This window comes from Mauremys reevesii, linkage group 12, assembly GCF_016161935.1.
Source record: "Mauremys reevesii isolate NIE-2019 linkage group 12, ASM1616193v1, whole genome shotgun sequence".
Taxonomy (NCBI): domain Eukaryota; kingdom Metazoa; phylum Chordata; order Testudines; family Geoemydidae; genus Mauremys; species Mauremys reevesii.
In genome coordinates, this window is record NC_052634.1 from 22,214,488 (window position 1) to 22,226,608 (window position 12,121).

The 12,121-nt window shown below is 53.4% G+C and overlaps 2 non-coding genes across 2 annotated transcripts; one reads left to right on the forward strand and one right to left on the reverse strand.

Moving 5' to 3' along the window:
* The first annotated feature begins 887 nt into the window (after positions 1–887).
* Positions 888–960, forward strand: TRNAR-CCG. Its single transcript has one exon. It is a non-coding gene; the product is annotated as a tRNA-Arg (tRNA).
* Positions 961–9,777: 8,817 nt separating this feature from the next.
* On the reverse strand, positions 9,778–9,850 carry TRNAK-CUU. The gene has a single exon. It is a non-coding gene; the product is annotated as a tRNA-Lys (tRNA).
* Between the last annotated feature and the right edge of the window lie 2,271 nt (positions 9,851–12,121).

Below are 12,121 nucleotides of genomic sequence, written 5' to 3' on the forward strand. Positions count from 1 at the left end.
TGGGGGAGCATAACCCCCCCTCCTTTCCATTAACAGCTGCACTCACTGACCCATGATACCACAGAGACACCTACCAGCAGCTGGTTTGCCAGGGCCGCTGCCCAGCACCCTGCAGCGCTTCCTGCCGGTGCCAGAGCTCACCAGGCACTAGCCTGGAGCCAGGGCCGCTAGGCGCTGCTGAAGAAAAGCCAGCAGAGGGACACAGTGGAAGTGTCCTGTGCCCATAACACAGAGGTCGATTAATCAAAACCCTCTTCTGCCAGCACCAGGCCTCCTGCTTCTTACACTGGGCCTGCAAGCGAGGGGGCGGCTGGCACGGTGCCAAGAGTCTAACCTGTGAGGCAGGAGGCGGCTGACGCCCACAGCCTGCTGGGAGCTCCCAGAAGCTTTAAGTGACAGAGACTCCTCAATGCCCTTAGTAACAAGGGTTTGGGGGTCACCGAGGCCAGTAAGGGGGTCACTATGTCGGCCCTATAACCCTGGGTGTCAGGTCACTGTGCAGCTTTGATCTAGAGCTCGGATCCCAACAACCAACCAGCAGCCCACAGCCTCCCCCTGGGTCAGCCCCACCTGGTCACTCCTTATAGGCCGACCTTACCCCCCTTCCAGCCCCGGATTCACCCCCTAATCATCCTACTGCCACTCAGAGCCACAGCCGTGGAGGTGCTGAAGGAGGGAGGGGTGACTCTAGGGTGGGGTTCTTCTCTAACGATGGCTGGCAGAAAGGTGGTGCTCAGCTCTGTCAGCGACCTGCCCAGTTGCCTCGCTGCCAGGGGATGCAGACATTTCTCTAGGGCACATAAAGGGGCTATTTAGTGTTGAAGCAAATGTGAGGAATGTGCATTTATGAGAGGAAATTTCCATCTCGTCAACAGCTGTACATCAGGGCTCCAGTGGCCTAATGGATAAGGCATTGGCTTCCGAAGCCAGAGATTGTGGGTTCAAGTCCCATCTGGGGTGAAGATCTACTTCTTTCCTCTGTATTGCAAGGAAAGGGCCTTATTTTCAACCAGGAAGCTGGGAGATGTTTCTTTGTTTGAGCACAACGTCCTGGATCTTGGGAACAATCACCAAGGATATTAGAAGGCTCAGTCTGGTGACCTAATGGATGCAACCACACACCCCCATCCCAGGGCAGCCCCATCTGAGAACCAGGATCCATGGAGCAACATTCCCCTCCTGCCCTGACAGGTGGGCTGTGCAGATGATGGTGGAGGGCAGCAGGAGGGGAGGTTGCACTAGCACTGCCTGGGCTGTATCTGCGCCAAGGATAAATGGAAGGGGTCATGCAGCCTGTGCCTGACACTCCACAGTGCTACATTCACTCCAGGAACAAGTCAAATCCTGCACCAAGGGTGGTGAATTCCCATGTGAGCACACAGTGCCCCTGTGCACCACACATGCTGCACACACATCAACTGCAGCAAAAGAGACACAAACTGCACACTGAGGAGACAGCTGGTTTGTTTCCAGGTTGCTTTTATTTCCAAAGGTACTGACGTGTGATCTCTCTTCTTTTTCCGTGGGCAGAAATGCAATGGAGGAGAATCTCACATCCCTGAGCTGCCAGGTGACAGTGGCAGGAAGAAAACGCACTGCAATGAAATTTAAAGACCACTCATAAATAATTTAACAATGAGAAGTAATTAAATAAAAAAAAAATCCAATGGACACACATGCTGGTGGCTTGTTCCCACCCCAGAGAGCGAGGGGCAGGGAGTGTGTGAAAGGCAGGTAGTTAAGTCTGAGGGAGCATATTCATATTTCATACAAGTTAAACAAATTATAGCAGACAGCTACAAAATACTCCATTTGGTAACATCAATACAGAATATATAAATCTACAAGCAATACAGCCATACACAGGGTGTCCACTTAATACCAGAGTTCCCACGGCCAAATAGCTGGAAGTGCCTTCACAGTCACTGCTAAACGAAACAACATTGTGCAGATCCAAGAGCAGCCCTGCTGTGCTGTTAGGAAGGCCTGCAGGAGACCCAGCAAATCAATCTATGATTCTGTGCTTCTGCTTAGTAGTTACCAAGTGTGATCAATGGAAGCGGGGGGGAGGGTTGCTCCCTTTTTTGGACACCCAGCCAGCCAGTAGCTATAAAATCTCTCGGAGGCCTGGTCTACACTATGACTTTAGGTTGAATTCAGCAGCGTTACCTCGATTTAACCCTGGACCCATCCACACGACAAAGCCCTTTTTTTCAAATTAAAGGGCTCTTTAAATCGATTTCTTTACTCCACCTCCGACGAGGGGATTAGCACTGAACTCAGCCTCGCCTGGTCGAATTTAGGGTAGTGGTGTACACAATTTGAAGGTATTAGCCTCCAGAGCTATCCCAGAGTGCTCCATTGTGACCGCTCTGGACAGCACTCTCAACTCAGATGCACTGGCCAGATAGACAGGAAAAGGCCTGCAAACTTCTTAATTTCGTTTCCTGTTTGGCCAGCGTGGTGTGCTGATCAGCACAGGTGACCATGCTGAGCTCATCAGCATGATGTGCACATTGCCGGGGCACATTGCCCGGCCCATACTTTGTGAGAAGTCTATGACCATGTCTATGTCCTCATCACTCTTGTCACCGCACTGCTGTCGCCTCCTTGCCTGGTTTTGCTTTTGCAGCTTCTGGTTCTGCGCTGAGAAAAGGTGTGAAACAATTGTCTGCCATTGCTCTGATGGAGGAGGGCGACTGACGGCATGGCTTACAGGGAATTAAAATCAACAAAAGGGGTGGCTTTGCATCAGGAGAAACACAAACAACTGTCACACAGAATGGCCCCCTCAAGGATTGAACTCAAAACCCTGGGTTTAGCAGGCTGTTGATTTCACAAAACAAATCAGGTCAATTTCGTGTTTTGATCCATCTAGCTTTTACATCTTAGGCTAGTAGCAAACGGGGCAGTACAACTGCTAGCCATCGTCATCGCCTGGCTGCTTGGCAGAAGATGGGAATGAGCTGGCTGAGTCACTCCCTTGTCTGCCCAGGCGCCCCAACTGATTTCACTGAGATCAGCAAAAAGAGCACCTAGGATGATGATGGCTACTAATCAGAACACACACCTTCTGCTGCCAAAAGGCAATGAGCTGCTGCTGTGTAGCAATGCAGTCCCATGTCTGCCAGAACCCAGGAGACGTACGGTGTGACGGTGAGCTGAGCGGGCTCCATGCTTGCCGTGGTATGGCGTCTGCTCAGGTAACCCAGGAAAAAAGGTGCGAAATGATTGTCTGCTGTTGCTTTCACGGAGGGAGGGAGGGCGAGGAGGGTCTGATGACATGTACCCAGAATCACCCGCAACACTGTTTTTGCCCCATCAGGCATTGGGATCTCAACCCAGAATCCCAATGGACAGCGGAGATTGTGGGATAGCTACCCACAGCTACCCAAATTGCAACGCTCCAGAAGTCGACGCTCCCTTGGTACTGTGGATGCAGTCCAGTGACTTAATGCACTTAGAGCCCCTTGTGTTGGGACACACACAATCGACTGTATAAAAACAATTCCTAAAAAAACCACTTCTATAAATTTGACCTAATTTCATAGTGTAGATAGACCCCAAGACACTTGATCACAGCATGGATAGGCTAAGAGACTGCTTACACTTTTGCCTGGTTTACACTGTGGGTGGGGGGGGGGGGGAACAGGGTCAATGTAAAACACAAAACTTCAGCTACAAGAATAGTGTAGCTGAAGTTGATATATCTTATTGTGACTTACCTCCTGTCCTCACAGCACAGGATTGACAGGTGGGGCTCCCCCATCCACTCCACTCCCACCTCTTACCCTGGTAAAGTTGCAGAATCAACAGGAGCACATTTGGTGATTGATTTACTACCTGCAGACAAAAGACAATAAATCAAAGTCCAATAGATGACTTACTACCCAACAATCCAGTGAACAGAAGTAATATACCCTTGGATCTGAGCTCTAAAGAGCCGAAAAACAAGGCTGACACCCTTGGCTGTTACACAGCCTCTCTGCCCCCACTGCTTTCTACCTCGCCATGATGAGCTCCCAGACACGCACCAAACCCCATTCACATGACTTTGAAAATTAGGTAACTAAGTGAGGATCACTTCCTGAAATGACTCAATTGAAGAATTCAAAGCAAGAACCATTAACACAGAATGCTGTTCAAAGAGAGAGAAGTCTTTCAGCCTCCCTCCTCTCACTGGTTCCTCTCCTTCCTTCTGTTCAAAGACAGTTCCCTGTACACTCCTACTTTGCACAAACCCACCCACTGACCTGTGACTAGCAGTCTCTCACTGTTAACTCTTCCAGCAAAACGGACCAAAGAAAGTGTATGCGGCGCTGTACCACAGCCCCGGTGCTCTTTTCGGTTCCTTCCCACAGAACTTTCGCTCCATACCAGTCCAGTTCCTTGCTGTTGCTTGGCTAACCACTGCATGCGTGTGCTATACCGTACCCTGAGCTGATTCCCGGCTTTTGTGCTCAATACAGCCTCACCCATCTGTGTCTCTGTGGCACAATGGATCAGCGCGTTTGGCTGTTAACTGAAAGAATGGTGGTTTAAGCCCACCCAGGGATGGCGCTAAGCCTGTGCTACTTCCTCGAGGGCTAGGGGGAGCCTCAAAGGTCCCATTTTGCTGCCTCTTGGCCTCAGTGCTTTCAGCTGGTGGTCCAAAGAGCAGGCTGGATGTTATTCAGAAACCCATCTGCCAGCAGCCGTGCCGGAGGCTCAGGCTTAATCCTCAAGGCCGAGCACAAAAACTTTCAGCCGGGAACATTTCACTCCCTTCCCGCCTCCGCCCAAGCGGCAAGGGAGAAGCGGAGGAGACAGGCCGGCTCAAAGACACCTCCCTCCCACTTCCCTGTACGCTGTGCAAAGCTCTTGGCCTGCCTCATGCCTCGTCAGGAAAGCACGGCCATGCGGCCCAAGCCTGAGTCACATCCGCGGCCTGGCCCGCCCCGGCTGACGGCCGCGCAGAGCCACGCGAGTCAATGGCAGGTCGAGTCGGGGGCCTCGGCTCTTTCCCCTGACAGCCACACACACAGCGCTGCCTAGCGCCCCCAGAGCCTCCCTCGTGTTCTCCCGCAGCAGCCGCCTGCCGGTGTGGGTGGGAAAAGGGGACCAGGAAGCACTGCAGCCTCATTCCGGGACAGGAGGCCCTCGCCACGCCCAGGCCTGCCTCTTGCCTTCAGCCCAGGCAGCCAGAGGTGCCGGGGAGCTCCCTGGCAGGCCGCTTCGCCTCAGCCACCTCTTGCCTCATGGCCTAGGCTCTTGGTGCTCTGCTGGTCACCGGCTCGCTTGAAGGCCCAGAGGGAAAAGAAACAAGCACATGCCTAGCAGAAGATGGTTTTGACCCATCAACCTCTGGGTTATGGGCCCAGCACGCTCCCGCTGCGCCACTCTGCTGGTGCTTGGTGCTGCTTGCCACCCAGCTGCTGCTATCCGGATTAGTGCCTTATACGCTCTCGCTCTGGCAGGCAGATGCGCAGGCTGCTGATTTTAAAGCTTCTGCAGGGTAAAAGGGATCTGTTTGGGGTTTGGACCCCATTGGGAGCTGGGTAGCTGAGTGCCAGAGACAGGAGCACTTCTTAAACTGTTTTCAGTTAAGCCTTCAGCTTGTGGGGACGAGTTTCAACCTTGGATCCGTGTCTGCAGCAGGCAAGCGCGTCTGTACGATCCGCCCCGCCCGCTGTATTAGCAGACTAAAACCGGAACAAGCGCACACGCCTTGCAAAGGAACAGGAGCCGGGATCTCGAACATATATCAACATTTTATTAAGATGATGCTCAAAGATAAAAAAAAGTGTATGGCACAGCGTTTAGGCGTAGAAGTTTCTGGTGCTCAGGGAACAACGTATGGCTTACCCAAGGGGTGCGAAGTTTGGTTTAAGATCAGGTGGCGTAAGGAATCGTAATCTGCAGTAGCCCTGACTGGGGTAAAAGTTTAATGTACAGACACTGAGTTAGGAGGGTATGTTGTCCATCTGAGGGCTACGTTGGGGTGTGGAATATAATGGCGGACACCACGATGAGGATGGATTGACCCATATTTGGTGAGTTTTAACGTTCATTGTTTTGAATCTTTGCCACAATCTACTTGAAGCAGGGTCAGAATGACGTCTACCCTGCCATCTGTTGGTGATCTGTCGTCAAGGCCTGTCACGGGCTGGTGCTTCAGTTTCCTCTAGGCAGCAGTGCTGCAGGCTCCTTTGGTCAGTTCCCATGCAACTATGTCGGGGAAGGGAGTAGAGGCTCATGCTCCCCAGCCCCACGTCCCTCCCGCAGCAGCTGGGGAATCCAGGCCAAATGTAACCCTGGTAGCTGGGCCAGGATTAGCCTGGGCCGGGGTAGGGCTGGGGAGGAATTGTGGGGGAGACAGATGCACCCGCTGTGAGGGGAGATCCTCCCATTCCCTGCCAACCCCCCTCACTCCTTGCAGCACGGCGCCCCTAGCACTTCTTACTCTGTCGTGGGGGTGTCTGCTGCCTTCTTCTCCCTTAGCATCAGCTCTCCCCATCCTGGGGCACTGGCGTCACCTGTCCTGTGCAAACAGGAAGGCCCCGGTGTGCCCTATGGCACTGCCCTGGAATTGGGGGGGCAGCTGTGGATGGAGCCATATCGAAATATGGGGGTGGGCAAGGCTGGGGACCAGGACTCCTGGGTTCTCCCCTCAAATATGGGAGGAGTGGAAGTTAGGAGGTAGAGGGGAGGGGCAGGGCTGGGATCTAGGGCTCCTGCTTTTCTGGTTTTCTCCACCTCCTGAAGCTGCCTCGGTCCTTTCAGTGCGTTTCCTGTTCCAAATTCATTTGCTGACTTGTGTAACTCACCCCAGAGGTGGCTGCATCTCAGTGTTGGGTGAGGCACCCTTGGCTGCATCACCTCCTAACCGTGTCTCTCTCCTGCAGGTGACCCTGCAGCACTCAGCAAACATCCGCAAGATCGTGGGAGGCGCTTTGAGCATTGGGCAGGCAGGGGCCAGGTGCCCGTTCCCACCCCAGAGAATGGGACCCAGCCCCTACTTTTTACAGGAATTAAAGGGGCAAATCAGAGGAGGGTGGCCAGGGTCCGAGCAGGGGTGGAAATTGACTGGTCGGGGGGTCAAGCGGCTGGAGGCCGAGTGAGGAGAGGGGCTGTAGGGCAAAGTCAGGGACGGGGGACGGAGCCGGCGGTCAGCCCAGGGGGAGGCGCTGCCAGAGGGTTAAACCCGGCACAGGCAGGGGCAGAGGGTAACAGTTCGGGGGCTGAGACTCCAGTGTTTGCAAAGATGCAGGGGAGCAGAGGGCTTTTCTATTTCCCCTCCCACAGGCAGCACCTCTCAGCATGGGCTTCCCAGGGCTGGGCTCTTAAAGGCACAGGCATCCCACTGCCTAGACACTGCAGCTCCTCTCTGATGTGACCTACTGAGGTGCTGCAGTAGGAGACTCAATTCAGTGAAACCGGCATTCCCTATACGCCCCCCAGCCAGGGGGCTGTGCACCCCTTCCCCGAATTTCCCCAACACCCCCCTAGTGGTCAGGTAGTTACATGCAGCGCTGCCAATGTTGTCACTGGTTGCAAATTTGAATGGAAATTGCAACGTTAACACACACTTTAAAAGCAGATCCAACGTATGAAAAATACTTGTACCTGAGAAAGTAAAATAGGTTTGAAAAGTCTGGACAAAGCCGGGTTTCCTCACCCAGCTGTTGTGTTTGCTGACAATGTCGGTGCATTGGCTTCGGCAATGTTGGCCAACCTCAGAATTTCAAATGATGATTTGGAAGCAAGGTGTGAATGAGCTCTCCCTTGCCAGCTAGTGACGAGCCAGGGTTGGGGGAGGCTTTGGGACCAGACTGTATTTACATGAACTCACCTACTCTGCCGAGGTGTCCAGCAGACAGAGCTGGGCCGCCTCTGCTCTAGGTGCCCAGAGGAGGAGGGAAGGTGTGTGGGGCTCCAGCCTGGGAATCTTCCTCCCTCCTGCCAAGCCCTGACTATCAATCCCGGCCCTGACCCTCCTTTCTTCAAGCGCCATGTGGGCCAGAGGAAAAGTGTGGCAGGAAGCACCAGGGCCAAACTCATGGGCATCAGGTGAAGCAGCAAGAATCCCAACCACCAGGGTAGCAAGTTCTAGAGCTCCAACCCATTGTGGCCACCCCAGCCAGAGACCTGGCTCTAGGAGGTGTGAGTCACCCAGCAGGAGGAAAGATTGGCTCTTGCACAACTGGAGACAGGAAGTTGAGCACTGGGAGCTCAGGTCTTTACCACAAGGTCCCACTGAGATTTGGACTCAGACTGCAGGATTCAGAGTCCTGAGTGCTGCCCGTTACACCATGGTACCAGCTTGTGCTGCTTTCTCTGCACATCGGTGACCCTCACGGGACTGGCTCGAGTAGGGGACTGTTGGCCCCTTACTAAAACTTAGTGGGGTTTTTGGTTGGCTAGTTCCCAGCAGCAATAGAAGGGGGAAGGGCCAATGGGAAATCAGGACCCTGAGACTGACAGTCCCCAGGGCAATGGGGAGAGGCCAAAGCTCCAAGTTAGCCGCACTGACAGGCCAGGCAGTGTAATGAGGAGTCAACAGGCCAGGGGTCCCATCCTCCGTGGGAGCTGGAACTGCCTGGGCCAGAGTGGGGCGGAGCTAAGGAGAGAGCAGGAGCCCGAGAAGAGCCGGGGAGCAGAGCTGCACCAGCCGGGGAGAACCAGAGCAGATCTGTGCTGGGAGCTGAGCCGCAGCAGCACGAGCTGTAGAAGCTGCCCAGGGAGCAGATCTGTGCTGGGAGAAGAGCTGCAGCAAGCGGAGCCAGAGGAGCAGCCCAGGGAGCTGGAGGCAGAGCCGCAGCAGCACTGGGGCTGGAGGTGGGTGCAGTGAGCAGCGTGGGAGAGAGAGGGGGACCCTGGGCAGAAGGCCCAGTGCAAGGAGATGCCACCCGTCAAGAGATCTTGCAGGCCAGACTTTTGGGGGTGGGGGGATCATATCCCCTACATGGGGGCTGACACTGGGAACAAGGGACCTGTCACCTAGAGCACGTGGCCACTGCCAGAGCAAGTGTCCAGCCCGTGGTGTCCCTGCAGCACAGCCAGGGCCTGGGGAGGAGGCCTGGGACATGTGAGGGAGAGACTGTGACCTGCCCTGACCCTCCAGAGACGCTGGTTGTGATCTCCCTGCGCCACAGAACAGGGTGACGTGTTTTCCTTTCCCATCTTTCCTTGTGTTTTACATTGATTGCTGGGTAATAAATGGTGTTTGCTTGAAGCACATGCAATGAGGAGTGGGTCAGGGAAGTGCCCAGAGTGGAGACACTGTAGCCCTGTTCAAGTGATCATGACAAGACTGGGGGTCATCAAAGCCCCCAGGATTCCTGGGCCCAGCCTTGTTGGGGTTACGAGGTCTCTGCCACACAGGAGAGTAGAAAGAGTGTCCTTGGGGTCAGGCAGCCTCTGGGTAAGGGGTGGGGACTCAGATCCTTTCTCCCGCCAATTGCACCAGGGTCATGTATAAACCAGAGAAGTTCCACACAATAGCCAGACCTGAACCCCCTGTACACTTGTGCTCTGTCCTCATTGCTTCTCTGTCTCTCTTCCCCCATCTCTGCTGCTCCCCCTCTGGGCTTTCTCAGCACCTGGCCCCACAGCACTTCCTGCCAGCCAGAGACTGCGTGTTCTAGGCCTGCTCCTGTGGATGTGGCCTCTCTCCTGATTCCTGAGGAAAGGAACCTTTCCAGGAAATGGCCACGGCTTCTGGGAATCTGCATGTGGCTGGTGGACAGCACCAGGAATCATTTGGCTCCTGGCACACAAGGCAACTTAAAAGCTGAACACCCAAACAGGGGCTTGAACCCTGGACCCTCAGATTAAGAGCCTGATGCTCTACCAACTGAGCTACCTGGGCTTGTTGAGATCACCTTCACTGTTCAGCACAAGAGCGAGGAGGCCGGCAAATGAGAGGCAAAAAAAGTCCCCAGAACCCCTCTTCTTTTCTGCACAGCCACTGCCTGTCAGCAGGATTCCTCCTCCTCCTCCCTCCTGTGCCTCAGTGCGACTAAATCTCCACACCTAGACAGCCAGTCCCTCCGCTGCACCCCAATCCCGCAGGCCTCAGCCTCCCTGCCAAAGCCCTGCACCTGGCTCCAGAGAAGTAAGTCTCACGTGTCGCTGGGAACTTGACTTCTTGTGCCCAGAGAGTCTCAGCCCCCTCAGCAGATGACCTGAGAAACACAATGTCCATCGTTTCCAAAGAAGGGCTTGGAGGGGTTTTTCTCATGTTACCATGTGGCCTAATGGATAAGGTGTCTGAGTGTGGATCAGAAGACTGAGGTTTCGAGTCCCTTGGTGGTTGTGTTTCTGCAGTTTCACTGTTGTGCTGAACGTCCTGCTCCCTTCAGGGCTGGAACCTCTTCTTGGCCGCTCAGGCCAATGCTCTAACTTCAGCTAGAGCCCCGGGAAGGAGTTGGGGGGTGGGCGTCACAAAGGCTGGGGCATGAGCCCCAGGTGCTTCCAGTCTCGCCTTTGCCCTTCCTGACTTGCCAAAGAAAATGGGCGGCTGCCCGGGCTAGCATGTGCGCCTGTCCCTGTGCTGGAGGTACTTGCTACATAGCGTCTTCGGAGCCTGGGTGTTTCTCTGCTTCTCGCCAGCTCGGAAAAGCCTCTTGGGGTTAAATCTCCTGCCCCACTGCAAAAGTGAGCACCTTGAGTGGGAACGGTCAGAGGCCCCACCATGGGGCTGGCCCTGCTTTCCTACCATCTTGTGATGTTGGCCACAGAGCATCAGCAGCCACCCTGCATGCTGGTGACCTTCAGTGGGTGTTTCTCATAGGACCTAATCACATCAGACACGCCATCAGGGCTCGTAAACCTGCACATCTACCAACGTGATATATGCCATCATGTGCCAGCAATGCCCCTCTGCCATGTACATTGGCCAAACCGGACAGTCTCTACGCAAAAGAATAAATGGACACAAATCTGACATCAGGAATCATAACATTCAAAAACCAGTGGGAGAACACTTCAACCTCTCTAACCACTCAGTGACAGACTTAAAGGTGGTGGTTTTGCAACAAAAAACTTCAAAACAGACTCCAAAGAGAAACTGCTGAACTTGAATTAATATGCAAATTAGATACAATTAACACTGGCCTAAACAGAGACTGGGAATGGTTGGGTCATTACACTAATTGAATCTATTTCCCTATGTTAAGTTCTCCTCACACCTTCTACGGGCCATCTTATTATCACTTCAAAAAGTTTTTTTTCCTCCTGCTGATGATAGCTCATCTCAATTGATTAGACTTTTCCTGTTGGTATGCATACTTCCACCTTTTCATGTTCTCTGTATGTATAAATATCTCCTGTCTGTATGTTCCATTCTATGCATCCAAAGAAGTGAGCTATAGCTCACGAAAGCTTATGCTAAAATAAATTTGTTAGTCTTTAAGGTGCCACAAGTACTCCTGTTCTTTTTGCTAAATTTTAGTGTTGAACCCCAAACCCCAGCCCACTTGACTTTGGAACCCCTGTCCCCTGCCTAGCAAGTGCTATTGAATTGAGGGTGAGTCCCTCAATCGGGGTCTGCCAAGCACAGTAGCAGATTCACACAACCTCGATTCACACAACAAGGATAACAACCCTTTATTTCTCCTGCTCCTGTAACATGGAGACTGGGAATCCAACACCAGACAAAAGTGATCATTTTGGCAAGCAACCCAACCTATTTCCAACACACTGTAAAATCCACATGCAGACTCATACACGAAACCTTGCAAGAAAATGTTCCTGAGGGCCTGAAGCACCTGCTGCTGGAGGAAGGAGGGAGCTGTGGGTTGGGATTGAGGAGCAGCATGAGGAGGGAGGACCTGTGGGTTGGGATTGAGGGCACTGGGAATAGGAGGGCTGTGGGTTGGGACAGAGGAGAAGGGTGAAGAGGAGCAGGCTCTGGTTGGGAGTGAGGAGCAGTGAGCATAGGAGGGACTGAGGTTGGGTCTGAGGGCACTGGGAAAGAGGGGACATGGGTTTGGGCTGAAGAGCATCTTCATTTGGGGATCCAGCAGGACAGGGAAGGCAGCAGGTGATTCTAATTCCTTAGGGATATTCTGTGTGTTTGTATGTGTGTGTGTGTGTGTGTGCAGGAAAGGAACATGCTCTATGCCCAGAGGCCTTTATT